The sequence below is a fragment of the Marmota flaviventris genome, chromosome 18 (genome assembly GCF_047511675.1).
Source record: "Marmota flaviventris isolate mMarFla1 chromosome 18, mMarFla1.hap1, whole genome shotgun sequence".
NCBI classification, from domain to species: domain Eukaryota; kingdom Metazoa; phylum Chordata; class Mammalia; order Rodentia; family Sciuridae; genus Marmota; species Marmota flaviventris.
The window spans coordinates 1,573,906-1,587,383 of NC_092515.1; the positions used below are offsets into that span (position 1 = coordinate 1,573,906).

The 13,478-nt window shown below is 42.4% G+C and overlaps 1 pseudogene; it reads left to right on the plus strand.

The window, feature by feature from the left end:
* The first annotated feature begins 3,191 nt into the window (after positions 1 to 3,191).
* LOC114079776 (activating transcription factor 7-interacting protein 2 pseudogene) lies at positions 3,192 to 4,086 on the plus strand (annotated as a pseudogene).
* Positions 4,087 to 13,478: the final 9,392 nt, after the last annotated feature.

Sequence of the window (13,478 nt, forward strand, 5' to 3'; positions counted from 1 at the left end):
ATCCCCTTTAGCCAATTGGTCAGCATAAAAACTGCCAAACAAAAGAAAAGAAGGTCAAGCAAGATTGTCAGTGTTTCTGCAAAAGGCAAAAGGGGTGAAAGAGTTCCTGACATCCAGAGGAGATAGCTGCTCCCTGGAGTGCCGGAATGTCAGGATTCTGAGGTCTGGAAATGTCCACTAGTTTGCTAAAGGATCCCCTGAGTTCTGGCAAAGGATGCGAGTGGACAAGAGAATGCAGGCTTGTAAATCAGGGTCCCTGCTCAGCCTCACCAGCATTAAGTTGCAAGTTTAAAGTACACTATCACGCACTGTCGGTGGTGTGGAGTGAGTACTGTCACCCCGGCTACAGTGGAGGCAGCCTTTTGAATGCTCACTGCTCCCTGCTCTGGGCTCGGGCTCGTGGACCCTAGGAAACAATCTTAAGTTTCCATCAATGCATTCACAACTGCAAGTTCTATCCAGCAGTTAAAAAGAATGGACTGACGATATTGGTAGGGATTTGATTAAAAGACTAAAAATTGCAGAATTCATATGTATTATATATTTAAAAGTATGTTTCTAGCCAGGTGCAATGGCAAACACTTGTAATTCCAACAACTTGGGAGACAGGAGAATCACAAGTTGGAGGCCAGCCTCAGCAACTTAGTGAGACCTTATTCAAAATAATTAAAAATAAAAAGGGGTGGGGATGTAGTTCACTACTAGGTCACCCCTGGGTTTATATTTGGTACTGGAGAAAAAAAAGTAAGGGATTTATGTAAGTAAAAACTGCTTAGGAAAAGTTCTGAACAGATCTAACTGCTCAGTGTTCCTTCTGGGGAAGGGACTAGGATGTTCTGCTCACAGAAATTTAGTGTTATCTGTATTGTTGGAAAAAAAATTTTTTCTCATAGTGATGGAAATTGAACTCAGGATGTAGTTGTAAGTTTTAAACAAGAAGGTGACAAAAAAAATTACCAGTAAAGAAACTGAATTTACAAATAACTTCAGCAGCTTGCGAGTGAAGAGTAGCAACCTAAGGGAAGGCCTCCTCTTTGATATGTGGGAGCCTCTCCGTGGCTTGCACCCCTCCCTGTGCACATGGAGGGCCTGCTAACCCATGCCATTCAGCAACAGGAGAACATCCAGAGTCCCCTTCCATTTACACAGGGTGACCACACCATGGAGCTCTAGAATGTGTGCAGGTGGTCAGGGGTCATCACATGTGGTGAGAACCATCTGCATGAAAATAGCCAAAAGACAGCACTAAATCCAGAAGGTCAAGTTGTGTCGTAAGGGAGGAAAGTGAGAATTCCAGTATAATCTGAGATATGAAGAGATGTTGCATTTTTAAAATAGGAAACTATTTTTAAAAGGAATAATAATACAGAACCCCCAAGAATAAAAGAATTACTGCTGTAATAATCAAGTTGTGAAAGAAAATTAAGGAAAATCTCCAAATACATAAAGAGACAGAAAAATATGAAAATGGACATGGAAATTTAAAAGGTCCACATCTGACTATGATTTTTTAAAAATCAACAGAATTTAAGAAGAATATATCACAAATAATTGAGAATATTTCTAGGCTGAAGCAAGTCATTCATGTTCAGCTTGGAATAGCTTACTGAATAGTGGACAGGATTAACTGCAAAAACAACAATAGTGGGGAAATCCAGAAATACATTTGTGAAATCACAGAATACTGAATATGAGAACATTGTGAAAGCTTTCAAAAATGTCTGTTTCCTAAAAACAAAAATTTAAAAAAAAAAAACAGAATTAAGCTAGTTTTCTCTCTCAAATCAATGGCAGAATACAGAAAAACACCTGCCAAGTTATAAAGTAAAATTACTATAATCTTAGAAATACCCATCCAATAATAACTGAAAGCATGAGGCCAGGTACTGATATTTTTGGACAGGCAATTAACACAAAATATATATTTTTTATAAAAATAGTTTTAGTTGTAGATGGACACAATAGCATTATTTTGTTTTAGTTTTATATGGTGCTGGGGATTGAACCCAGTGCCTCACACATGCTAGGCATGTGCTCTACCACTGAGCCATACCCCAGCCCACAACCAAATGCTTTTTTTTTAGGGTATTAAAAGTTTGCCTCTGTGGGCACAGTGCAAGCCTTTAATCCCAGTGACTCAGGAGGCTGAGGCAGGAGAATCACAAGTTCAAAGCCAGCCTCAGCAAGGGTGAGGCACTAAGCAACTCAGTGAGACTCTGTCTCTAAATAAAATACAAAATAGGGCTGGGGATGTGTTGAGTGCCCCTGAGTTCAATCCCTGGTACAAAAAAAAAAAAAAAAAAAAAGTTTGCCTCCACCAAACTGTGGAAGGGTAAGGAAGAAAACAGCAGAACTAGCTTAAAAAAAACAGTAGCTCTCAAACAGAAGAGTGGGGGATGAGGAGGGTCACACTCTAACTAGCAAAGAGAATAATCAGACCAAATTACTGGTAGACCAAGAATTCAAGAAGTCTTATGTTGATAAATAAGAAATATAGGCTAGCTATATTTTAAGCTAAAGTATAACTCTCTTGGTGGGGTGAGTTCAGTCCCTAATTTTCATAAGACTGATAAAGAGCATGTAAAGTTGACAGATTCAGAAACAGCAAGCATAGTCAACACTGATGGAAATGTGACTCAAATACCACTTCCATGTCGATCCTGGGGGTGCAGGGGAGGTGGTCTCTCCCAGCCTAGGCTTTGGGCCTGCTCTGGGTGAACCACTGGATCCACAGCACGGAGTCAAGTGCGTGTGCAGAAAGGTTGGACTGCTGGATTGACCGTTCACAGAGACACGTGCAGCCCTGGCTGGGAGCTGGCAGGTGGCGGTGATGCTCTGCTTTGGTTCCAGCCCAGAGACAGTGGAGCCAGACAACTATGGACTGCACCCACTGAACCAGCCTGTTCAGTTGCCCAGGCAGGCCTCTAACTTGGATCCTCCTGCCTGAGCTGCCCACGTTGCTGGGATTGCAGATGCCACACCCAACCCACCTGAACATCTGTGTTGTAAGGATATGCAAGACGGCAAGGCCAGGTAGAAGTCAACGGAAGGTATCAAAAGCTCCCGCAAAAGAAAAATACTGGGGTCAGACTAGCAACTGGGGACATTCTGAGACTTCTGAGGCCCAGTGGACTGTACCTGATGCAGTATTCTCACAGTGGAGTGGTTCCTGAGGATCTAATGAACCAACAATGAATCGTAGATTCCAATATCAACTGGAATACATTGATGTACAAGTTGTGTGTCATTCATTCCAAAAGCTAAGAAAAACAACAGAGTCTCCCAGCAAATTGTTTATACAAAAGGCAGAAGATTCACAGAACACTTCTGAAACTAATCTTGAATATCAGACAAAAGTAACAGAAACTGGTTTCGAACCAGAAGAGAATTGTGATCTAAAATCCATTTTCTGCCTACCCACTATATTGACTGGTGTAGTTAAAAACACCTTAAATGATAAGAGTATTGACAAGATGATTTCCAATTTAGAAGCAAACGCCAGAGTCACTTGATAAAAGGCAAAATAACATTTTAAATCTAGACTAATGTTTTTTAGCTGTGGAGAAAACACCTTACTTGGTGAATTCAGCTCATTCTTCCAACTACTACTAATATTCTGAAAAGAGAAAACAGTAGAACCTGTCACTCCAGCATTTCAAACTGTAAAATCACAGACTCAAAGTGGCAGTCATTACTTGACATGGATAGTATGAATCAAAAGAAGATGATGCTTTCAGAAAACAAAATGTTAGGTGCATGAAAACTTCAGAGCCAACTAATGAAAATATTTGTGTAGCTTTGGAAAATTGAACAGCAGCACTGGAACAGGTCAGGCATTTGATTCAATGTGATCTCTATACACAAATTACAAGCTATTTGATAAAGAACTGAATGAACACATGGGGAAAACAGGAACCGGAATAAAATTGAAGCAATAGCTGACGAACCCCTTACAAAAATAGCCAGACTTCAAAGACATATGAGAACAGCAATATTACCTCAAAACTGTGTGGAACCAGATTCTTATCCAGTAACACAGCCAGTAAGATTGCAAATCTAGAAACCATGAGTTTGGGTAAGAAATAAGAGTTAATTGTCTGAACGATGTGGGGACTTCTGCTGGGAGTGGTGGGACACGCCTGTGATCCCAACAGCTTGAGAGGCTGAAGAAGAGGATCACGATTTCAAAACACCAGCCTTAGCAATATAACCAGACCCTTTCTCAAAAAATAAGATGGGTTAGGGATGAGGCTCAGTGGTAAAGCCCCTTGTGTTCATCCCTAGTACAAAAAAAAAAGGGGAGGGGGAGTGATTTCTATGAACTGTGAACCTTCTAACCCCTCAGTGAAAGCAAGTGAAAAGATTAATTTGTCACCATTTTGGGTTAAGTTTGTTTTTGAAAGAAACAATGATGATGATGACATGCTGATTTCTGTAGAAAGCCCTAATTTGACAACTCCAATTATATAAAATCCGACAGATATTAGAAAAAATACATCAGGAAATTCTAATAATTCCAATTTAATGCCATAACTGAATTTGGGCTATAGAGAAGAAGCAGCTTGATTTTCTTTCTGATTTGACAGAAGAGGTCCATTCAGGCTGGAGTTGTAGCTCAGGGGTAGAGCACCTGCCTAGCATTTGTGAGACACTGGGTTTGGCTGCTGGCACCGCATATAAATAAATAAATAAATAAATAAATAAATAAATAAAAATAAAGGTCCATTAAAAACTAAAAAAAAAAAGTTTCTATAAAAAGAGGTCTAGTGGGGAGGGGCTAAAGGGGTGGGAAAGACTGTAGGAGTTGTGTGTTTGGGATTGGGGTCCCTGATGACTTCAGGGCTGTGGCATGCTGGGTACCTGGGAAAGTTTGTGCCAAGGCATAGGATGCCCAGTTGCTATGGCAATGCTGTGCATGCTAGAGTCCTATCAGCTTCACCTTAGTCTTAGGGACATAGCTCCTGGGAATAAAGGGACCTGCTTGCTAGATAGCTACAGTGTTTCACCAAGCTCCAGTGCTCCTGGAGCTGCCCACCTAACAGTAACTTCAGAGAACTGCACAAAGCTCCTGACATTGCATACTATAACTATGAAATGTAACTGCAGAACAAGCAACCTTACTGACACTCTGAACAATAATGTGGTTGTGGTACTAATGACCTAATGCAACCTGTTGATATAAATAAAGGTCTTTCAGCCACTCTGCCACTTTCCTGCCTCTGCACCTTGTCTCTGTCTCTTCTTTATTATTATTCCTTCAAAAGGCAGTGGAATGAGACAGACATCATTACTCTTGGTACATGTATGATTGCACCAATTGTATGACTACTTCATGCACAACCAGAGAAGTGAAAAATTCTGCTTTATTTGTGTATGATGAATCAAGGAGCTTTCTACGGTTATGTATAACTGGTTAGAACTAATGAATCAATAAATCTAAAAAGAAAAAAAGTCATCATTGCTTCCTAGAATGCAACGGCACCTCCTTTCTCCTGTATACAGTGCAAGCACCAGTAAGGATTCGGTGCTACCTCAGGAAGGGCCTTCCATTTGTTCATTCAACAAATGTCTACTGAGCAGCACTCTAAGCCAGGTACTTCTGAACCTTGGGAATGCAAGGCAAATCGGCTCAAAGATCCCTGCCTTCTTGCGGTTGACTGTCTCAGGAAGAAACGAGTCAATGAACAAATAACCAAATACATTTTACTTCTAATAAGAAGTGCCAAGGCTGGGGTTGTAGCTTTGTAGAGTGTTTGTCTCGCATACCTGAGGCCCTGGATTCGGTCCCCAGCACCACATAAAAAAAAAAATAATAAGCAAATAAAAATAAAGATGTTGTGTCCATCTACAACTAAAAAAAAAATATTTTAAAAAAAAGAGAGAGAAGAAGAAGTGGTGCCATGGAGAAAGTAAGTTAGAACAGGCACAGCTTGTGGAATGGTAGGAAGTGACAGGCCACTGGTCAAGGAAGGCCTCGCAAAAATGTGATGCTTCTACAGAGAGCTGGCGTAACGTCCTAAGGGGAAGTTTGCCAGGCAGTGTTTAAGGCTGGATAAAGCACCGAGTCCAGAGAAAAAGTGACTATCCAACCACAGCAAGCAAGAGGCCATGGTAGCCAGAAAGCATGAGTGAGAGAAAGAATGGTAGGGAACAAGGACCAGGATGCGGCAGGGCCTTCTGCAGACCATGGTCTGTTGTGGAGAGGCATCGGAGAGATTTGTGTGCCCAAGGAACATGTTCTGATTTATGCTTGAAAGAGACCATCTAACTACCATATGCAATGAAGAGTAGATTCCAGTAGGCCAAGGCTGATATGCAACAGGGAAAACAGGTAAGAGGCTACTGGGATACTCTAAGAAAGATGGGTTGGGGGCTTAACAGTAGCAATAGTGAGAAGTGGTCAGGCCCTTGTGTATTTTAAAAGTAAATCTCACTCACAAATATTGGACCCAATGTGGCTATAAAGAAAAGAGATGAGCCGGGTGCGGTGGCACACTCCTGTAATCCCAGCAGCTCAGGAGGCTGAGGCAGGAGGATCACAAGTTCAAAGCCAGCCTCAGCAAAAGTGAGCCTCTGTCTCTAAATATGAAATGGGGCTGGGGATGTGACTCAGTGTCCCAGTGCCTCTGAGGTCAACCCCCAGTGCCTGCCACACACAAAAAAAGAGATGAGTCAAGCCTTGCTATTAGATCACTTACTAAACACCTGCGATGGACCAGCTCTTGGTGTGGATGCAGCAATAACTGTCACAGCTTCTTGCCCTTGTGGAGTTCCATTCTAGCAGAAGAAACAAAAAATGAAATGCAAAATAAATAAATGTAAAAAATATGAAATAAAAGGTTTATTCACTGCCACACAGAAACGCCAGCATCCACTCTGGAGTCACCTTTGAAAAATGTCTTAAACTCGAAAAAAACCCAATGGCAGAACAGGAGTCAAGGATCTCAATTTCTTTGAGCACCTGCAGCCCCTCCCTAAACTGGAGGGCAGAAGTGGAGACATGCCCCCCCCCCAGGCAAGAGCCCAGCGCGCACCCTGCAGAAAGCTGCCATCTCTTCCTGTGCCCTGAGAACTCGGACAATAAGTTGATCTGCAACAAAAATGGAGAAGTTAAAAGAATAACTGCTTTATCTCCCTTTTTGGCTACAACAAGTATTTATTGTCCAGGCAAGACATTTGGGGTGATATAGATCACGCTGGTTTTGAATGTGTGTGTTTTTTGGCACCAGGGATTGAACCCAGGGTGCTTGACCTCTGAACTACATTCCCAGCTCCCCTGCCTTTTAAAAAAATTTCATTTTGAGACCGAGTCTCGGTAAATTGCTTAGGGCCTCAATTGCTGAGGGTAGCTTTGAAATGATGATCCTCTGTCTCAACCTCCCAAGCCACTGGGATCACAGGTGTCGCCCCCATGCCTGCTGGGTCATTCTGTGAAAAAAAATCTACCCATGGGTTTTCTGAAAACCTTACCTAAAAGAAAAATCCCCAAAAGTTATGTTTTAGGGGCTGAGCTTGTGGCTCAGTGGTAAAGCATTTGCCTGGCACATGTGAGGCACTGGATTCAATCCTTAGCACTGTTAAGCCACGAAGCAAAAAAAAGACCACCGATTCCAATTTAAATCAAATTAAAGCAAGCTTGTAATTCCAACCGGCCAGGGCTGTCCCTCCCAAAACCCGTGGGGTAGAAGACAGCACTCCGGCTCTCTAGGAGCACAGTTTTATAGCACAGAAAGTTGCAAAAGAGGGGTGTTTTGAGAACTTACAGATAACAGGATTTTGACAAGCATAATACAAAGGCAGGTAGTAGGTTAATGGTCTAAATGGTTCAGCACTTAGGGAGTAAATTTAGATTCCAACATCGGAATTTATGAGGCACCACTAAAGTTTCAGAGAGGGTTGTTATCTGGTCAGGGAAAACCAGGCGTGGGTGAGTTCAAGGCACGGGCAGGCGTTGCAAGCAAGTTTAGAAATCGCAGTAATTTACAGTAAAGCCGAAATTAACTTTTTATGTCTTTGTGACAAGATAGCTCCCAATCTTAAGAGGGAATTAAGCTGGGTTTATCAGCCCCACATAAAAATAAAAAAACAAAAGTATTATGTCCATCTACAACTTTAAAAAAGTAACATTGTGGGCTAGGGATGTGGCTCAAGCGGTAGCACGCTCGCTTGGCATGCGTGCGGCCTGGGTTTGATCCTCAGCACCATATACAAACAAAGATGTTGTGTCCGCAGAAAACTAATAAATAAATATTAAAATTCTTAAAAAAAAAAAAAAAGTAACATTGTTTTTTAAAAAAGCATGTTTTATACTGTTTCTTTTCTACAGACTTGAGTGTTGGTTCAGTGTTTCTCCAACACTGTTGCCATTTTACAGAGCCAGTTCCTACTGTGAGCACTTTGGTGTGGGGACCCTCAGTGGCTCCTAGCTCTACTGATTCCCGATTTTCCCGGAGCTTGTGCTATCCATGTCTGTATTCTCGGACACACACGCTGGTGGGCCCACGTTGCTGCACTGTGCTGTGCACGGCCACTTGGCCACCGGAGCCACTGCTTCTCTCAGGAGCCCTGGGATACAAGTAGCCACCACTCCTTTACAGACAGTCAGCATTTGTGACCTCCTGTGGTCACCTTAGCTACAGGCTAGGTTCATCTCCACCTAGGTTCCATAAAAATCCTTTTTCAATTCTCTGGACTATGAATTTGTGCCCCTCCTCTTTATTTCTTTTGGCTGTTAGTCATTTGGGGAATTAGCCTGGAGGTTTCCCCAATGTGTGGTTGTGTTTGTGTATGTGAGTGTGTGTGTGTGTGTATAAAATTTGTTAAACGTTGTGTGCTATGTACACAAAAACACTGTCCAACCACACGATTTCAGTTGTGAAGTTGTGCACCTTAGACTTCAGGCTTTAAATTGGGATTCCCTAAATGCTACCCTTTGCGAATCTCGAGGCTGCCATCACTCCTAAGAGAAGGTAACACCAAGGTCTCTGAAGGACAGGTCTCCTGGCACCTCCCCCGAGGGCACACTGAGGTAAAGTACAAGCACCCACAAAATGGAGCCCATGGATGGACTTGAGAAGTGGAATTCAGGGCCTTAGGGAGACAGATCTGTGGCTAGCTAATAACTACGACATTGAGAAATAGAACAATAAAAGATTGGTTAAAAAAAAAAAACGCTGAGTGGCAGCTGGGTGGAAAGGGAAAGCCTGACCCTGGATGAGTGTATCACCCACTACCATTCACTTCACGTGGGGTGAACATTCGTGTCTTTTGCCGTAGCAGTATTGACAAGTTTGATAAGGGTGTTGCCTTAGACCCTGTAGTAAGGGCAAGTTAAACTGCCATGGGTTTTGAAAAGGTGCCTTACTATGTGACCAAGGAGATGAGAGGACTGTACAGTAAAAGCTAATTCCTTGTAATTCCAAGTGCTGTCCCGGTAGTGTCCTGAGGGTCTGTGACAATTCCAGAATTGTGAGTCCTAAACCGACCTGCTATGCAGAATCTGCCTTTTTATAAATTCCCCAGATGATCTGCCTTAAGGTTTGAAAATCTCTAGGCAAAAACAACTTCCTGCTAATCTGAAACACCCCCTTGATAAGTAACTCATCAGGAAGAACTCTCTTAATTAAAATAACAAAAGTCCAGCTACTCGGGAGGTTGAAGGGGAGAGCCATTGAAGCCAGATTTACAGTTAGGTAGTTAGTGTAGTTAGGTAAATCGGGTCTATGTTGAATAAGATAAATAAAATGGAGGCCATTATAGAGAATGGAGTCCAGGAAACCAGAGCAGCACTTGGGGAAATTGAAATGTTAATGTCTCCAAGGCCCAGAGCCCATTCTAAGCAATTGTTAATGAAACAGCTCCCAGCAAACAGGGAAATGCTGCCCCAGGCCCTTCTGCCCAGATTACTCCTCCAGCCCACCTATCTCCCTCCTTTTGGCCTTCCCACCTGCATTCTTTCACAGCAAGGTAACAAGAAACAAAGGATAGGAGTGTGGGAAGCTGAAAGAAGACCTTAGCTATAAAAAAGGGAAGACCTCCCCCTTCCACAGATTCTGCCTTTTGGATCTCCTTTTCCACCGGGAGAAGTCTTTTCTGCTGTCCTTTAATAAAACTTCTACTTTTCACTCTTCACTTGCCTCAGAGTGCTTCTCTGCTGTTATACTTCAGCATTCGGGAAGCAAGGACTCGTCACCGGTAAACAGCAGTAACACCATGAGCTGGAATCCAGCCTGAACAACTTAGTGAGACTCTGTCTCAAAATAACGTTTAAAGAAAGTCCATCCTTTCACGGATTCTGTCGAATGTTAGAGACTCAAATTTACAGACAATTTCCCAAACTCAACAAAATGAAAAGAAAAAAAAAATCACTTACGAGGGGCACCACTTCATACCGCTGGGGCCTGGGGATGTGTTCAGTGGTGGAGTGCTTACTCAGCACACAGCAGCCCTGGAGTCAATCCTAAGCACCCTGATGTAATGCAGGGCTGGGCACGGAGCTCAGGGAAGAGGTCTTGCTCTACACAGGACCTGGGTTCAATGCCCAGCACCAAAAGAGAAAAAAGGTGTGCAAAAACGATGATTTGGGACACACTAAAAGTGCATCCAGCATCTTTGGTACTTTCTGCTGTCAGATGAAAGCATCATAATGGAAAAATCTACACAAAGAAATCATGAACAACCTCGCTGCTCTGTTCACTGGGTGGCAATAAGAAGGCAGCGCTGAACGAAGGCCCACAGAATTGCTCTGAGGGCCCTTCTGCTTCACTCCAAATGGACACTGCTTTGGTTAGGAAAGACAAGTGGCCAACATTATTAAGGCATGGCTACCTTTGCTCCATTTGTCTTCCAGAATATTGGGTAAAGCTTTTCAAAAGCATATGTACAAGCCAGGAGTGGTGACACACACCTATAATCCCACTGGCTTAGGAGGCTGAGGCAGGAAGATTGCAAATTTGAGGCCAGCCTCAGCAACTTAGTGAGACTGTAAGCAACTTAGCAAGATCCTGTCCAAAAAAAAAAAAATCCTGGGTGTGCTCAGTTGTTAAGCATCCCTGATTCACTCACTGATGCAAAACAAACAAAAGCATACGGGGGCTGGGGATGCGAATCAGTGGTGGGGCACTGGCCTAGCACATGTGAGGCACCACATAAAAATAAATAAAGGTATTATGTCCATCTACAGTTAAAAAGATTATTTTAAAATAAAAATATGTATGTACAGGAATGTTAAATGAATTCTACTTTCCTCTCTAAATGCTTATCTAAGAACTAAACTAGCAAAGAAAGAGTTATAGGGATTGGTTTAACCTATCTAAAATGTCTTTTAAAATACTGAACAAAACATATGGAGTGTTGGTGTTCAGGACATTGTGCATAGAAGGACAGACAGTAAAACAGGCAGGTAGCGCAATCACCATACAGGCTGCTCCAAATGTACAGGCCACCCCATGAGATTAACCTGTGGGAACATTCAGCCAACCATCGGTCCTCTCATGGTGGAAAGGATAGAGCAGGTGTGACCTGAGCGAAGGCTACAGACTCAAGGACAAAGAGGGCACTACCAGTTGGGAAGTCCCAGACTGATCTGAGAGCTTCCCCACATCCCGCATGTTTAGCTTAGATGTAGACAGCAGCCATGGCACTCTTCTAACACCTATTTAGCACAGACTGGCCAGTGACCTGACCTTGTAGTATATTAACTCCTAGACTAGCACACCTGGATGACAATCTACCCTTAGGTCCCCTCTCACCTGGCAAGAACTGTTTTTCTTCTCACTTAAATCCTCTTTTAACCCTTGCCTTCCATTGTCTGTGGGTTTCATTCTTGGATTCACAAGAACCTGGAAAGAAATCACTGGTGTGGCTGGGTCTGCTGCAATGCCAAGAGGGCATCTGCCTGCCACCAAGAGCTGCGACACTGCCTAGATTCTGCTCCATTGCACTGCTTCATAGTGTGGTCCTGCTGGCTGAGGGCACCCTGCAGCAAAGACTGCCACTGCTGCAGAGGACACCCGCCAGCAACTGCAGCAGCAGAGGTTCAGAATCCAGTTTGAAATGGACATCACGCAAGGGAAGATTGACCCCTGAGAAACGGGAACACAAGACAAGTACTAGGATGTCCCCAGACAACTGCATTGCTTCTGGGCATCTCGCACTAACAGGATGGAAGTCAAAGAACAGAAAACTTAAGGAGCTGGTTCTATGAGAACGTCAATGAATCCAATAAACTTTCATTCAGACTGACCAAGAAAAAAAGGGAGAAAATATGCTACCGATAGATGGAGCAGCAGAGGTGACATGACAAATTCTAGCCATAACAGGAATGGCAAAATATGTGTACACACACACACAGACACATATACAGACACAGGCAAACACACACCCATATACACAGACACAGACACACACACACACACACACACACACACGATGGCCTTTCCAGAAATAAATTTCATAACAGGTAAAATGGGAGAACTTTTGGAAAGAATCAAACTACTAAAGGTTACTCATGATAATCAGAACAGTTCAGACTATTAAAGAGATGGAATTTGTAATTTATGCTTAGCATTCTTCATGATATTATTGCTTATTTGTTACAAAAAAACATACTTTGTAATAATTTTCTAGCATTTATTAAATGTTTAATGCTATCTTGCAAATATTTAGTGAGCACTTAAAAAAGAATGTGTGTTCTGCATGTACTAAGTGGGATTTTTTAATATATATTTTTTAGTTGTCTATGGATATTTATTTATTTATGTATTTATATGCGGTACTGAGAATCAAACCCAGAGGCTCACGCATGCTAGGCAAGAGCTCTACCATTGAGCCCAGCCCCAGAGTGGACTTTGTCAGATTTTCCCAGCAGTTTGAATATGATTTGCCTTGGTGTCTCTGCTTTTGGTACTTGTTTCTTGGTGTTCTCCGAGCTTCACATTGGCATTCTGGGATCATTAACTTTGGAAACTTCCTAGCCTCATTTCTGGAGTTTCTCCTGCCCCATATTCCATATGCCTTCTGGAATTTCAATTATTTTGTTGGACTAAAAGATATGTCCCCGCAGCTGTTGGGTGCTTTTGACACCAGCAACACTTTGTGTTTCAGTATGGAGACATATACATATTTCTTACTTTCAGGTTTATTCATTCTTTATCAGAGTTTCAATTATATTGATGAACTTGCTGAAGACACTGTCATTTATTATTTTCATTCTTTGCATTTCCATTTGATTATCTCAACTTCAATTGCCCATCTATATCTGCCCATTGTGCACTTTTTCTGCTAGAACATTTAACATGTCACTGTTACTTCAATTCCATCAGTACTTCTAAGGATGGCCTCCTGTCCTGATGGGGAGGTGTATTTCCTTGCATTTTTTGTGCCCTGTACTGTTTTTTTCTGGAAGTCCAGTATCTTGGGTAGGGTAATAGAAAGAGGTTCTCAAAAGGCCACGTTTCTGTTAAGCCTTCCGTGTCAGG